At 43.8% G+C, this 9,904-nt stretch overlaps 8 non-coding genes across 8 annotated transcripts; all 8 read left to right on the forward strand.

Moving 5' to 3' along the window:
- Window positions 1–1,218: 1,218 nt before the first annotated feature.
- Window positions 1,219–1,290, forward strand: trnap-ugg. Its single transcript has one exon. It is a non-coding gene; the product is annotated as a tRNA-Pro (tRNA).
- A 946-nt stretch (window positions 1,291–2,236) lies between these two features.
- trnap-ugg lies at window positions 2,237–2,308 on the forward strand. Its single transcript has one exon. It is a non-coding gene; the product is annotated as a tRNA-Pro (tRNA).
- A 311-nt stretch (window positions 2,309–2,619) lies between these two features.
- On the forward strand, window positions 2,620–2,691 carry trnap-agg. The gene has a single exon. It is a non-coding gene; the product is annotated as a tRNA-Pro (tRNA).
- Window positions 2,692–4,180: 1,489 nt separating this feature from the next.
- Window positions 4,181–4,251, forward strand: trnap-ugg. Its single transcript has one exon. It is a non-coding gene; the product is annotated as a tRNA-Pro (tRNA).
- Window positions 4,252–5,198: 947 nt separating this feature from the next.
- trnap-ugg lies at window positions 5,199–5,270 on the forward strand. Its single transcript has one exon. It is a non-coding gene; the product is annotated as a tRNA-Pro (tRNA).
- A 311-nt stretch (window positions 5,271–5,581) lies between these two features.
- On the forward strand, window positions 5,582–5,653 carry trnap-agg. The gene has a single exon. It is a non-coding gene; the product is annotated as a tRNA-Pro (tRNA).
- Window positions 5,654–8,153: 2,500 nt separating this feature from the next.
- Window positions 8,154–8,225, forward strand: trnap-ugg. Its single transcript has one exon. It is a non-coding gene; the product is annotated as a tRNA-Pro (tRNA).
- A 311-nt stretch (window positions 8,226–8,536) lies between these two features.
- On the forward strand, window positions 8,537–8,607 carry trnap-agg. The gene has a single exon. It is a non-coding gene; the product is annotated as a tRNA-Pro (tRNA).
- Window positions 8,608–9,904: the final 1,297 nt, after the last annotated feature.

The raw sequence follows: 9,904 nt of genomic DNA on the forward strand, positions 1-9,904 counted from the left end.
CATCTGTTCTTCTTGCCGCTGCTGCCTAGAACTTGAAGGAAAACTTTGGCGATTTTGCTGAAAGCAGTGTAAAGCTTCACACAAAGGAAGACAATTCTCTGATGGGATAATTGATTTCTACTTTCAGCGGTCCAATTCCAGAGGTAAAACATCCGTACGAACCTTAAGTTTTAAAACACTGCCGGTCAGGCCCCGCAGCTCGATGTTGGCTTGTTGGTCTAGGGGTATGATTCTCGCCGGTGCGTGAGGTCCGGTTCAAATCCCGGACAAGCCCGTCTTACTTTCTTCGTTTGCGATTCATATCTGAGAGTGTTTCAGTTACGTTTTAGAGATAGTTTCCAATGCTAACCATTCCACGTACCGTTCCAGTCTACTTGATGATTAGGCAGAGCAATGGAACGAGATACAGCAACTGATCAATGTTCATCCCGCTGCCGTCGGCGTTCCTTTCACCAGTACGTGCCAATATCTGCACTGCTTCTTACAGAAATATTTTGGCTTGCATGTCGGTAGAAAAGAGAACTTGCTGACACTAAACACCCTAAAATACCTGACCAACACAACCATTAAGCCATTTAAGACATGGAAACGAACTGATATATATCTATTGTTGTTGTTTTCTTCTTCTTGCCGCTCCTTCAGCTGCTTCCGCACTTTCAGCAATTAGGAACAGCTGGTGATCATTTCTTGAAAGAAGTAAAGCTTTTCGTATGCGGCCAGGAAAGGAAGCAGTAAAGAATTTCCATTTAGAACTGAATTTTTGTCAGGTGTAAATAAAACAAATTCACTTTTCAACTGAAGGATTGAGAGAATGCAGCCTTCCGGGCATTTGCTTTAAAGCTTCGGTTAAGACGAAAGGAATTCTAACGCCGTTTCAGAAGAGTACCCCTTCAGATTTGGGCTGGAAATAAACCTCAATGAGTTTCAAGGATCCGCTAAGATTTATTTCATGCGTTAGTCTGAAATGTTTCTTTGCGCTTGAATTTCGCAACTCTGCCAGCATTTGGAATGTGGAATTGATTTTCTGCAGTTTTCAGAACATTTAATTGTCACGTATGTCAGAAACAAAAAGAATCCAAAGTTCCTTGCGCCTCTGAGAAGCCCTTGATTTCTTTAGAAGTGCATTCCTTCGAGAAATTTTGCTTTGAAACACACAATGCAAATCTTGCGGCAATAGCAGCCATACTGCCTAGGAGAATGCCAAAAACGCGCTCAGCCGGCTTGTTGGTCTAGGGGTATGATTCTCGCTTTGGGTGCGAGAGGTCCCGGGTTCAAATCCCGGACAAGCCCGTCTTACTTGCTTCGTTTGCGATTCATATCTGAGAGTGTTTAAGTTACGTTTTAGAGATAGTTTCCAATGATAACCATTCCACGTATCGTTCCAGTCTACTTGATGATTAGGCAAAGCAATGGAACGAGATACAGCAACTGATAAATGTTCATCCCGTTGCCGTCAGCGTTTCTTTCACCAGTACGTGTCAATATCTGCACTGCTTCTTACAGAAATATTTTGGCTTGCATGTCGGTAGAAAAGAGAACTTGCTGACCCTAAACACCCTAAAATACCTGACCAACACAACCATTAAGCCATTTAAGACATGGAAACGAACTGATATATACCTGTTGTTGTTGTTTGCTTCTTCTGGCCGCTCCGTCAGCTGCTTCCGCACTTTCAGCAATGAGGAAACAGCTGGTGATCATTTCTTGAAAGAAGTAAAGCTTTTCGTATGCGGCCAGGAAAGGAAGCAGTAAAGAATTTCCATTTGGAACTGAATTTTTGTCAGGTGTAAATAAAACAAATTCACTTTTCAACTGAAGGATTGAGAGAATGCAGCCTTCCGGGTTTTTGCCTTAAAGCTTCGGTTAAGACGAAAGGAATTCTAACGCCGTTTCAGAAGAGTACCCCTTCAGATTTGGGCTGGAAATAAACCTCAATGAGTTTCAAGGATCCGCTAAGATTTATTTCATGCGTTAGTCTGAAATGTTTCTTTGCGCTTAATTTCGCAACTCTGCCAGCATTTGGAATGTGGAATTGATTTTCTGCAGTTTTCAGAACATTTAATTGTCACGTATGTCAGAAACAAAAGAATCCAAAGTTCCTTGCGCCTCTGAGAAGCCCTTGATTTCTTTAGAAGTACATTCCTTCGAGAAATTTTGCTTTGAAACACACAATGCAAATCTTGCGGCAATAGCAGCCATACTGCCTAGGAGAATGCCAAAAGGCGCGCGCTCAGCCGGCTTGTTGGTCTAGGGGTATGATTCTCGCTTTGGGTGCGAGAGGTCCCGGGTTCAAATCCCGGACAAGCCCTCCTTCATTTACCCACGTTAACTCTTGTCCTAGTGCTTCAACTCGGTTGCGTTCTTTGCATTACCGGGCAAAGTCTGAGCGACATGCAAAACGGTTGTCGACCTATAATAGTTTGCCTCTGTTTTGCGCTTCCACTACCCAAATTGGCCTTAACCCAACGGGAATCATTGCGCCACTCAACACGCAGATTGTAGGCAACCGTTGTCTTCAAGTGTATCCTGTAAAGCCATGAAAAATGAACTCTTGAAATGGGTGATGAGAATTAAAATTCCAAACCCTAAGTGGGACATTAAAAGTGTTCCACATGTGCTGGCTTGTTGGTCTAGGGGTATGATTCTCGCTTAGGGTGCGAGAGGTCCCGGGTTCAAATCCCGGACAAGCCCGTCTTTGCTTGATCCTTTGCAGTTTGCCTCTTCCGGAAATGGTGGGAATCCCCCCATGAAGCTTCTGAATGGCTTAAGAAAGACGTTGCTCCACGCCTCGCTTACCAGATGCAGCTGAGAAGAAAACGCACCCGTTCAAAAGCGACAACCTTAAAGGAGCTCCTCTTCCCATTGCTGCCTTTCCTGGTAGGGTTCTTCCTAAAGAACCGCTTTTCCTTGGTGAAACGGCACAAAACGATTCCTTACCTGGAATGATTGAAAATAGCTTCATCTGTTCTTCTTGCCGCTGCTGCCTAGAACTTGAAGGAAAACTTTGGCGATTTTGCTGAAAGCAGTGTAAAGCTTCACACAAAGGAAGACAATTCTCTGATGGGATAATTGATTTCTACTTTCAGCGGTCCAATTCCAGAGGTAAAACATCCGTACGAACCTTAAGTTTTAAAACACTGCCGGTCAGGCCCCCCGCAGCTCGATGTTGGCTTGTTGGTCTAGGGGTATGATTCTCGCCGGTGCGTGAGGTCCCGGGTTCAAATCCCGGACAAGCCCGTCTTACTTTCTTCGTTTGCGATTCATATCTGAGAGTGTTTCAGTTACGTTTTAGAGATAGTTTCCAATGCTAACCATTCCACGCCGTTCCAGTCTACTTGATGATTAGGCAGAGCAATGGAACGAGATACAGCAACTGATCAATGTTCATCCCGCTGCCGTCGGCGTTCCTTTCACCAGTACGTGCCAATATCTGCACTGCTTCTTACAGAAATATTTTGGCTTGCATGTCGGTAGAAAAGAGAACTTGCTGACACTAAACACCCTAAAATACCTGACCAACACAACCATTAAGCCATTTAAGACATGGAAACGAACTGATATATATCTATTGTTGTTGTTTTCTTCTTCTTGCCGCTCCTTCAGCTGCTTCCGCACTTTCAGCAATTAGGGAACAGCTGGTGATCATTTCTTGAAAGAAGTAAAGCTTTTCGTATGCGGCCAGGAAAGGAAGCAGTAAAGAATTTCCATTTAGAACTGAATTTTTGTCAGGTGTAAATAAAACAAATTCACTTTTCAACTGAAGGATTGAGAGAATGCAGCCTTCCGGGCATTTGCTTTAAAGCTTCGGTTAAGACGAAAGGAATTCTAACGCCGTTTCAGAAGAGTACCCCTTCAGATTTGGGCTGGAAATAAACCTCAATGAGTTTCAAGGATCCGTGAAGATTGATTTTATGCGTTAGTGTGAAATGTTTCTTTGCGCTGAATTTCGCAACTCTGCCAGCGTTTGGAATGTGGAATTGATTTTCTACAGTTTTCAGAACATTTAATTGTCACGTATGTCAGAAACAAAAAGAACCCAAAGTTCCTTGCGCCTCTGAGAAGCCCTTGATTTCTTTAGAAGTGCATTCCTTCGAGAAATTTTGCTTTGAAACACACAATGCAAATCTTGCGGCAATAGCAGCCATACTGCCTAGGAGAATGCCAAAAGCGCTAGCCAGCCGGCTTGTTGGTCTAGGGTATGATTCTCGCTTTGGGTGCGAGAGGTCCCGGGTTCAAATCCCGGACAAGCCCGTCTTACTTGCTTCGTTTGCGATTCATATCTGAGAGTGTTTAAGTTACGTTTTAGAGATAGTTTCCAATGATAACCATTCCACGTATCGTTCCAGTCTACTTGATGATTAGGCAAAGCAATGGAACGAGATACAGCAACTGATAAATGTTCATCCCGTTGCCGTCCAGCGTTTCTTTCACCAGTACGTGTCAATATCTGCACTGCTTCTTACAGAAATATTTTGGCTTGCATGTCGGTAGAAAAGAGAACTTGCTGACCCTAAACACCCTAAAATACCTGACCAACACAACCATTAAGCCATTTAAGACATGGAAACGAACTGATATATACCTGTTGTTGTTGTTTGCTTCTTCTGGCGCTCCGTCAGCTGCTTCCGCACTTTCAGCAATGAGGAAACAGCTGGTGATCATTTCTTGAAAGAAGTAAAGCTTTTCGTATGCGGCCAGGAAAGGAAGCAGTAAAGAATTTCCATTTGGAACTGAATTTTTGTCAGGTGTAAATAAAACAAATTCACTTTTCAACTGAAGGATTGAGAGAATGCAGCCTTCCGGGTTTTTGCCTTAAAGCTTCGGTTAAGACGAAAGGAATTCTAACGCCGTTTCAGAAGAGTACCCCTTCAGATTTGGGCTGGAAATAAACCTCAATGAGTTTCAAGGATCCGCTAAGATTTATTTCATGCGTTAGTCTGAAATGTTTCTTTGCGCTTAATTTCGCAACTCTGCCAGCATTTGGAATGTGGAATTGATTTTCTGCAGTTTTCAGAACATTTAATTGTCACGTATGTCAGAAACAAAAGAATCCAAAGTTCCTTGCGCCTCTGAGAAGCCCTTGATTTCTTTAGAAGTACATTCCTTCGAGAAATTTTGCTTTGAAACACACAATGCAAATCTTGCGGCAATAGCAGCCATACTGCCTAGGAGAATGCCAAGAAGGCGCGCGCTCAGCCGGCTTGTTGGTCTAGGGGTATGATTCTCGCTTTGGGTGCGAGAGGTCCCGGGTTCAAATCCCGGACAAGCCCTCCTTCATTTACCCACGTTAACTCTTGTCCTAGTGCTTCAACTCGGTTGCGTTCTTTGCATTACCGGGCAAAGTCTGAGCGACATGCAAAACGGTTGTCGACCTATAATAGTTTGCCTCTGTTTTGCGCTTCCACTACCCAAATTGGCCTTAACCCAACGGGAATCATTGCGCCACTCAACACGCAGATTGTAGGCAACCGTTGTCTTCAAGTGTATCCTGTAAAGCCATGAAAAATGAACTCTTGAAATGGGTGATGAGAATTAAAATTCCAAACCCTAAGTGGGACATTAAAAGTGTTCCACATGTGCTGGCTTGTTGGTCTAGGGGTATGATTCTCGCTTAGGGTGCGAGAGGTCCCGGGTTCAAATCCCGGACAAGCCCGTCTTTGCTTGATCCTTTGCAGTTTGCCTCTTCGGAAATGGTGGGAATCCCCATGAAGCTTCTGAATGGCTTAAGAAAGACGTTGCTCCCCGCCTCGCTTACCAGATGCAGCTGAGAAGAAAACGCACCCGTTCAAAAGCGACAACCTTAAAGGAGCTCCTCTTCCCATTGCTGCCTTTCCTGGTAGGGTTCTTCCTAAAGAACCGCTTTTCCTTGGTGAAACGGCACAAAACGATTCCTTACCTGGAATGATTGAAAATAGCTTCATCTGTTCTTCTTGCCGCTGCTGCCTAGAACTTGAAGGAAAACTTTGGCGATTTTTGCTGAAAGCAGTGTAAAGCTTCACACAAAGGAAGACAATTCTCTGATGGGATAATTGATTTCTACTTTCAGCGGTCCAATTCCAGAGGTAAAACATCCGTCGAACCTTAAGTTTTAAAACACTGCCGGTCAGGGCCCCCCCAGCTCGATGTTGGCTTGTTGGTCTAGGGGTATGATTCTCGCCGGTGCGTGAGGTCCCGGGTTCAAATCCCGGACAAGCCCGTCTTACTTTCTTCGTTTGCGATTCATATCTGAGAGTGTTTCAGTTACGTTTTAGAGATAGTTTCCAATGCTAACCATTCCACGCACGTTCCAGTCTACTTGATGATTAGGCAGAGCAATGGAACGAGATACAGCAACTGATCAATGTTCATCCCGCTGCCGTCGGCGTTCCTTTCACCAGTACGTGCCAATATCTGCACTGCTTCTTACAGAAATATTTTGGCTTGCATGTCGGTAGAAAAGAGAACTTGCTGACACTAAACACCCTAAAATACCTGACCAACACAACCATTAAGCCATTTAAGACATGGAAACGAACTGATATATATCTATTGTTGTTGTTTTCTTCTTCTTGCCGCTCCTTCAGCTGCTTCCGCACTTTCAGCAATTAGGGAACAGCTGGTGATCATTTCTTGAAAGAAGTAAAGCTTTTCGTATGCGGCCAGGAAAGGAAGCAGTAAAGAATTTCCATTTAGAACTGAATTTTTGTCAGGTGTAAATAAAACAAATTCACTTTTCAACTGAAGGATTGAGAGAATGCAGCCTTCCGGGCATTTGCTTTAAAGCTTCGGTTAAGACGAAAGGAATTCTAACGCCGTTTCAGAAGAGTACCCCTTCAGATTTGGGCTGGAAATAAACCTCAATGAGTTTCAAGGATCCGTGAAGATTGATTTTATGCGTTAGTGTGAAATGTTTCTTTGCGCTGAATTTCGCAACTCTGCCAGCGTTTGGAATGTGGAATTGATTTTCTACAGTTTTCAGAACATTTAATTGTCACGTATGTCAGAAACAAAAAGAACCCAAAGTTCCTTGCGCCTCTGAGAAGCCCTTGATTTCTTTAGAAGTGCATTCCTTCGAGAAATTTTGCTTTGAAACACACAATGCAAATCTTGCGGCAATAGCAGCCATACTGCCTAGGAGAATGCCAAAAGCGCGCTCAGCCGGCTTGTTGGTCTAGGGTATGATTCTCGCTTTGGGTGCGAGAGGTCCCGGTTCAAATCCCGGACAAGCCCGTCTTACTTGCTTCGTTTGCGATTCATATCTGAGAGTGTTTAAGTTACGTTTTAGAGATAGTTTCCAATGCTAACCATTCCACGTATCGTTCCAGTCTACTTGATGATTAGGCAAAGCAATGGAACGAGATACAGCAACTGATAAATGTTCATCCCGTTGCCGTCAGCGTTTCTTTCACCAGTACGTGTCAATATCTGCACTGCTTCTTACAGAAATATTTTGGCTTGCATGTCGGTAGAAAAGAGAACTTGCTGACCCTAAACACCCTAAAATACCTGACCAACACAACCATTAAGCCATTTAAGACATGGAAACGAACTGATATATACCTGTTGTTGTTGTTTGCTTCTTCTGGCGCTCCGTCAGCTGCTTCCGCACTTTCAGCAATGAGGAAACAGCTGGTGATCATTTCTTGAAAGAAGTAAAGCTTTTCGTATGCGGCCAGGAAAGGAAGCAGTAAAGAATTTCCATTTGGAACTGAATTTTTGTCAGGTGTAAATAAAACAAATTCACTTTTCAACTGAAGGATTGAGAGAATGCAGCCTTCCGGGTTTTTGCCTTAAAGCTTCGGTTAAGACGAAAGGAATTCTAACGCCGTTTCAGAAGAGTACCCCTTCAGATTTGGGCTGGAAATAAACCTCAATGAGTTTCAAGGATCCGCTAAGATTTATTTCATGCGTTAGTCTGAAATGTTTCTTTGCGCTTAATTTCGCAACTCTGCCAGCATTTGGAATGTGGAATTGATTTTCTGCAGTTTTCAGAACATTTAATTGTCACGTATGTCAGAAACAAAAGAATCCAAAGTTCCTTGCGCCTCTGAGAAGCCCTTGATTTCTTTAGAAGTACATTCCTTCGAGAAATTTTGCTTTGAAACACACAATGCAAATCTTGCGGCAATAGCAGCCATACTGCCTAGGAGAATGCCAAGAAGCGCCAGCCAGCCGGCTTGTTGGTCTAGGGGTATGATTCTCGCTTTGGGTGCGAGAGGTCCCGGGTTCAAATCCCGGACAAGCCCTCCTTCATTTACCCACGTTAACTCTTGTCCTAGTGCTTCAACTCGGTTGCGTTCTTTGCATTACCGGGCAAAGTCTGAGCGACATGCAAAACGGTTGTCGACCTATAATAGTTTGCCTCTGTTTTGCGCTTCCACTACCCAAATTGGCCTTAACCCAACGGGAATCATTGCGCCACTCAACACGCAGATTGTAGGCAACCGTTGTCTTCAAGTGTATCCTGTAAAGCCATGAAAAATGAACTCTTGAAATGGGTGATGAGAATTAAAATTCCAAACCCTAAGTGGGACATTAAAAGTGTTCCACATGTGCTGGCTTGTTGGTCTAGGGTATGATTCTCGCTTAGGGTGCGAGAGGTCCCGGGTTCAAATCCCGGACAAGCCCGTCTTTGCTTGATCCTTTGCAGTTTGCCTCTTCCGGAAATGGTGGGAATCCCCCCATGAAGCTTCTGAATGGCTTAAGAAAGACGTTGCTCCCACGTCTCGCTTACCAGATGCAGCTGAGAAGAAAACGCACCCGTTCAAAAGCGACAACCTTAAAGGAGCTCCTCTTCCCATTGCTGCCTTTCCTGGTAGGGTTCTTCCTAAAGAACCGCTTTTCCTTGGTGAAACGGCACAAAACGATTCCTTACCTGGAATGATTGAAAATAGCTTCATCTGTTCTTCTTGCCGCTGCTGCCTAGAACTTGAAGGAAAACTTTGGCGATTTTTGCTGAAAGCAGTGTAAAGCTTCACACAAAGGAAGACAATTCTCTGATGGGATAATTGATTTCTACTTTCAGCGGTCCAATTCCAGAGGTAAAACATCCGTGCGAACCTTAAGTTTTAAAACACTGCCGGTCAGGCCCCCCGCAGCTCGATGTTGGCTTGTTGGTCTAGGGGTATGATTCTAGTTCCGGTGCGTGAGGTCCCGGGTTCAAATCCCGGACAAGCCCGTCTTACTTTCTTCGTTTGCGATTCATATCTGAGAGTGTTTCAGTTACGTTTTAGAGATAGTTTCCAATGCTAACCATTCCACGTACCGTTCCAGTCTACTTGATGATTAGGCAGAGCAATGGAACGAGATACAGCAACTGATCAATGTTCATCCCGCTGCCGTCGGCGTTCCTTTCACCAGTACGTGCCAATATCTGCACTGCTTCTTACAGAAATATTTTGGCTTGCATGTCGGTAGAAAAGAGAACTTGCTGACACTAAACACCCTAAAATACCTGACCAACACAACCATTAAGCCATTTAAGACATGGAAACGAACTGATATATATCTATTGTTGTTGTTTTCTTCTTCTTGCCGCTCCTTCAGCTGCTTCCGCACTTTCAGCAATTAGGGAACAGCTGGTGATCATTTCTTGAAAGAAGTAAAGCTTTTCGTATGCGGCCAGGAAAGGAAGCAGTAAAGAATTTCCATTTAGAACTGAATTTTTGTCAGGTGTAAATAAAACAAATTCACTTTTCAACTGAAGGATTGAGAGAATGCAGCCTTCCGGCATTTGCTTTAAAGCTTCGGTTAAGACGAAAGGAATTCTAACGCCGTTTCAGAAGAGTACCCCTTCAGATTTGGGCTGGAAATAAACCTCAATGAGTTTCAAGGATCCGTGAAGATTGATTTTATGCGTTAGTGTGAAATGTTTCTTTGCGCTGAATTTCGCAACTCTGCCAGCGTTTGGAATGTGGAATTGATT

The sequence above is a fragment of the Polypterus senegalus genome, unplaced genomic scaffold, assembly GCF_016835505.1.
Source record: "Polypterus senegalus isolate Bchr_013 unplaced genomic scaffold, ASM1683550v1 scaffold_239, whole genome shotgun sequence".
Classification (NCBI taxonomy): Eukaryota; Metazoa; Chordata; class Cladistia; order Polypteriformes; family Polypteridae; genus Polypterus; species Polypterus senegalus.